This window comes from Gopherus flavomarginatus, chromosome 11, assembly GCF_025201925.1.
Source record: "Gopherus flavomarginatus isolate rGopFla2 chromosome 11, rGopFla2.mat.asm, whole genome shotgun sequence".
NCBI classification, from domain to species: domain Eukaryota; kingdom Metazoa; phylum Chordata; order Testudines; family Testudinidae; genus Gopherus; species Gopherus flavomarginatus.
The window spans coordinates 47764939-47770938 of NC_066627.1; positions in this window are offsets into that span (position 1 = coordinate 47764939).

Here is a 6000-nt window from a genome sequence, read left to right on the forward strand (position 1 = left end):
CCAGGCTGGCTAGGAAATCAACATGAAGGCCAATTATTTCTTCTTCTGGCTCATTATCCGCTCTCAGGTTTGCACCTGGCTGTGATGGCTGCTGCACGTTCCATTGGTTCATGCAGAACATTCCTCACAATCTAGTAATTGATTAGTTGTTTTTTACTCCTTTTAACACATCCACCTTCTCGCCGTTATTTTGTCAACATGTAGGATCCTGCAATTGCTCAGATAATTGCTGTGGGAGCACTTGTTTCTTACTTGGCATTGTTCCCCCATATTAGGCTCCTGAGCACAATACACCAAGGAGCGTAAAACAGTCATAAAACCAGGTGGGAAATGATGCATCACTTCTGACACAGCATTCCCACTCTGCCCATGTTACCAACTCCAGTAAGTCACTCTCCCCCAGAGGCCCAGAAATACCCATTTTAATTAAGTTTCTTTCAAATTCCTGCTGCAGTTTCTGGGTTGTGAAAAGGGGTTGCAGCCACATCAGCAGATTGAACATCGTGCTGAGCAAAGCGAGGGCAGCTTTCTCCAGAGTTCTCCTTCTGCTAGGCACCCATCATCCCAAGCTTGGAGAGGTCCTGCTTTGAGAACCAAACGAAGATCATAAAGTGGTCTGGTGCTCTCAAATGCGGTGCCTGAGCTCTGATGGTGATGTCTGGGTTTCCATCAACCCCGTTTAAATGCAGCCACTCTACTCTGCTCGGCTCTTATCATTTGATACTGCTGCCCATCACCATAGTACTAAGCACCAGTCACATAAAATCAACAGCAAAATGCCTAGAGACTGGCCTGGTCCTCTGGTCTCCAAACCTGGGTGGTTTTGGGTTCATTATTTGTAAGCAGCAACCAAGGAAGGGGGTAATGTCTCCCAATTCCTTTATTCCCACCCCACCACCCCAGATCAATCAATTTATTTTCATTTTTGAGGAAAAAAGTCATTTTTCCCAGGCCGCAAATGCTCCTTGTGAATAATGTCATTTTCTCAAAACCCCAAATTCCCGTCAAGAAAGAGTTTTGGTGGAAAACTGTCAGCCAGTTCTAGTGATTTAACAAAAGCGGTTCATTTGTTGGGAAGGATATGGATGGGACTGAATCCAGCTTTTATCCTCACCCAAAATTACTAAGCCGCTGTGATTTGTTCTATAAAATAAAAATAAAATCAGCTCCCACTACAGAAAATTCTTGACCCTCTAGATGTGTTTATAATGTATCTGAACAATTTCTTGATTTTTACTTTAACCTTTGCGTTACCCAACCCCTATTCACTCCTACTCTTCCTGATACTTCTTGGGCTCAATATGTTGGTAGCTGGGTAAAATGCTCTGGCCTGGTATGCAGGAAGTCAGACTAGCTGATATAATAGTCACTTCTTGCTTTCCAGTCTATGAATTAATCTATGACTACTCACTCCTGCCCCGCACTTAGCCCCTGCTGCCAGCACGCTCCATGAGCCCTGTCATGTCCCCCTGTCTCCCACTCTATGGAAATGGGGTGTCTCAACTTGCTGATCTACTTAAAAAGGCAATGTTGTTATCCTATACGATCCCAAGGGAGGGATTATATTTTACAATACATTTACACAGTGCCTAGCTGATCTGGGCCTTGATTTCAGTCTCAAGGTGCTACTGTAATGCCGATAATAGGCACAATAATAAATAGCTGTGACATTATCGTACATGGCTGCCTGCATACTTATTACAACAAGCAAGAAACTCTAGTTCAAATTCAGATCAGCCTCCTCTGTCATCGAGAGATGAGATAAAACCCACACCTTTGATTTTCTTTAGCTGAACCAACTCTTGACGTGTTAGGAGATTTTAATTAGATTTTGCTTCACAGTAATTGCCGATCCTATGATAACATAGCTGGAAATGAAAAGATCAGACCAAGACTCAATATCCTCCTCAGAGAGAAATCTGTAACCTCAGCTTCACCCTTGCGGTGTGCCGTGCAGAATGGTGTTTGGACAGAGGGGTTTAAATGCAATGACTCATTCATGTTGTCTTGCATTGGGACAGGGTATGTGGATGAAAGGGGCAAATAATTGAAAAAAAAATAAAGAAAGACCATTACAGCAACAGGATGGTTAATTGAATCCTTCCTAAGGTCATTTCACTGGGGCACATGCTTGTGAGCAGGGGATGGGACACATAGGCAGAGGTTGAGTGTAAGTTTTAAGGGCTGCAGCAGGTTGCCATATATTGATGCCACTCCTAGCAGCAGCAGCCGCCCATGTCAAATGCTCCTAGACTCTGCAAAGCTCTGCACACACAACACATGTGCCAGTGCAGAGGAGGCTGATCCTCTAGGCTGGATTGTTCCTTGCAGCTCACAGAATAGAGCAGAGGTGCTAAAAAGCCTGGTGATGTTTTCCCAGGAGGGAACCAGAGGACATGAATCCTGCCTGCACTGAGGCCCTTTTGTGGGTGACAGTACATGGTTGGGTCTGCATACTGGCACTGATTCACAAAGTCCTTAAGCACTTGCTTTAGGTTAAGTACATTCTTAAGGGCTTTGATGAATCAAGGCCTCAGTAACCAAAGCAGTACCAACACAAAGAAGCCTCTTCCCAAACTGTCCCCTGATTTCTATTCAGCTGCTTCAGTGATTTAACTCAAACAAGCAAAGCCCAGAGACAGGACTTTACTTACACAAACCTGAGCATCTAGTCTTCTTGTAAGCAGACTGTTCTCACAGTTTTAGTCCATAGAGAAACATCTAGTATATGCCATCAAGTGCCAGCAATGCTCCTCTGCCATTTACATTGGCCAAACTGGACAGTCTCCACGCAAAAGAATAAATGGACACAAATCAGACATCAAGAATTATAACATTAAAAACCAGTCGGAGAAAACTTCATCCTCCCTGGTCACTCAATTACAGACCTAAAAGTCGCAATGATTCAACAAAAAAACTTCAAAAACAGACTCCAACGAGAAACTGCAGAACTGGAATTAATTTGCAAAATGGACACCATTAAATTAGGCTTGAATAAAGACTGGGAGTGGATGAGTCATTACACAAACTAAAAACTATTTTCCCATATTAATTTTCCCCCTACTGTTATTCACATCTTCTTGTCAACTGTTTGAAATGGGCCATCCTGATTATTACTACAAAAGTTTTTTTTCTCCTGCTGATAATAACCCACCTTAACTGATTAGTCTCATTATAATTGGTATGGCAACACCCATTTTTTCATGTTCTCTGTATATATATATATATATATATATATATATACACATCTTCCTATTGTATTTTCCACTGCATGCATCCGATGAAGTGTGTGTTAGCCCTCAAAAGCTTATGCCCAAATAAATTTGTTAGTCTCTAAGGCGCCACAAGGACTTCTCATTCTTTTTTGCTGATACAGACTAACAAGGCTACCCCTCTGAAATCTAGCCTTATGTGTCTCTCATATGTGAGTGACTGTCAGCTATTTGTCTTGCTGATTTGGAGCTAATGAGACTCACCTGATCTGATTGAGTCAGCAGGTAACTCTGCACTTCCAAAACAAGTTCCTAAAGACCTGTCACAATGGCGTTAATGAGCTGCCAGTGCCTCTTATGCTTCAGCCATCCTAGATGCAAAATTAAAGCAGGGACATCAAGTCAAATGTTTGCATCCTTAAAACGGGAAATTAATTTTCAGCTAGCCTCAATCCAAGCTACAATCTTGGGCCTCTAGTTTTGCACAGGCATCTGAGTACAGATGTGTTGTGTTCTTGAAATTTGGCGTTTGCTGTCCTGCGGCAGAAGAGAGTGGTATCTCAGAATGTACAATAACATTCTCATTCTGTAGCTCTCAGTATAGAAATACCTTGAAAATTCAAAGTACAAAGCTGGAAGCAGGTGCAATAAGTAACAGTACCGAGATGGGAAAGCAGGACAAAAATTCACAGGAAAAAGATCTAAGATGTAGACTCGGGCAGAGAAACTGTCTAAGGAGATGATGGTCTTTGATATCATTCTATTGTGTGACATACAATACCCCCGACTGTACACCAATTAAGGTATAATTCCAGCATGAAGCTCTAGTTACTCTGGCTTTTTTTATTTATGCTGTCATTAGGATCCTTTGATAGAATTACAGCCTGATTATGTGCATTTGGAGAGTACATTATACCTTAATAATAATAATAATAATAAATAATAATAATATAGTAACTGCCTATATAAATATTGGAGATAATACTTTTCTCACTGCAATACTTAGTGGTGACTTAGACACATGACTTGCAAGATTAATGGCTCTGAATCATTTATGGAGATTATTCTTGTAATTATAATAATTACAATTCAGTACAAGGAACTATGTTGAGTGAACTTTTAAGGTGTAAATGAGCATTCAGAAGTGAGGAAAATCCAGCGTTAAGGCACACTCACCCAGTCTCAACCCTGTCCCTTCCAGTACGTGCATATTGATAATCTATCATTAAATGATCACATATTTTTCAACTAGTAGAATACAATTGCTTGATGGCATTTCCATCAAATCTTTATACTTCCGGTAATTGAACTGTCATTGTGATGGAATGACACTATCTTGTAATAGCCCAAATTAACTTTACTGAATTAAATTAACCCTAATTCAATCAGGGTTAACACCTTTGGGGTACATTGTAGTAGAAATGCAAATATTTATGTATTATTGTGAGACTGTAGGGATCTTCTGTAGCAGGAAGAGAAGATTAATGCAATCATTGGTAGGTAGGAGGAAGTTCAAAGGTCTTTATGGAACAATATATGTGAAATGGATTTCCTAGGAAGTAGCTTGAATTTAGGAGAGTGCAGAGTCTCCTCTCTAAAGCTAACCTTGTGAAGATATGCCCTGGGGAGAGAGAATTACTGGCTTCTGCAAACTCCAGATCAACTCCGCCTGATCTATATAAAAGTGTGAACTAAACTTGTCATGAGGGTGCTTTGTAGCTGCAGCTGTGATGAATTGGGTGGGGGTTTGAAGGCTTGGTCCTACCAGAATCAACCTTTGGATCGGTGGGTTCCTGGTGAATTTATTAGTATGGGAGTAGATTCTTTGATTGTTTTTAGTATGTTTTCTCTGTAGTACTTTTTGCTTTAAGAATAAAGTCAGCTTGCTTAGAAAGATCTGTGTGGCACTTAGACCTGTTGACAATCATTCTGTTATCCGGGTCTGAAGAGAGAGCAAGCAGATTGTTAAGCATAAGGAGTTAAAATGTGTTAGAAGGGTCATCTAGTCTAACCCCCCACCAAGATGCAGAATTAGTTGTGTCTAAACCATCCAAGACAGATGGCTCCAGCCTCCTTTTGAAAACCTCCAGTGAATGAGCTTAGAATCATAGATTATTAGGGTTGGAAGGGACCTCAAGAGATCATCTAGTCCAACCCCCTGCTCAAAGCAGGACCAATCCCCAAATGGCCCCCTCAAGGATTGAATTCACAACCTTGGGTTAGCAGGCCAATGCTCAAACCACTGAGCTATCCCTCCCCCCCACAACCTCTCTAAGCATCTGTTCCATTGTCCGACTGTTCTTACGGTCAGGAAGTTTTTTCCAAGATTTAGTCTAAATTCTGCTCTGCTGTAGTTTGAACCATCACCTCTTGTCCTGCCTTCTGCGGCAAGAGAAAACAATTTTTCTCCATCTTTTTTATGACAATATTTTCAAGTATTTTAAGACTGCTCTTGTGTCTCCCCTTAATCTCCTCTTTTCCAAACTAAACATACCCACTTCCTTCAGCCTTTGCTCATATGACTTCCATTCCATCCGTCTGATCATCTTTGTCATAGAATCTTAAAATAGCAGGGTTGGAAGGGACCTCAGGAGGTCATCTAGTCCAACTCCCTGCTCAAAGCAGGACAATCCCCAACTAAATCATCCCAGCCAGGGCTTTGTTAAGCCTGACCTTAAAAATCTCTAAGGAAGGAGATTCCACCACCTCCCTATGTAACCCAGTCCAGACCACCCTCCTAGTGAAAAAGTTTTTCCTAATATCCAACCTAAACCTCCCCCACTGCAAC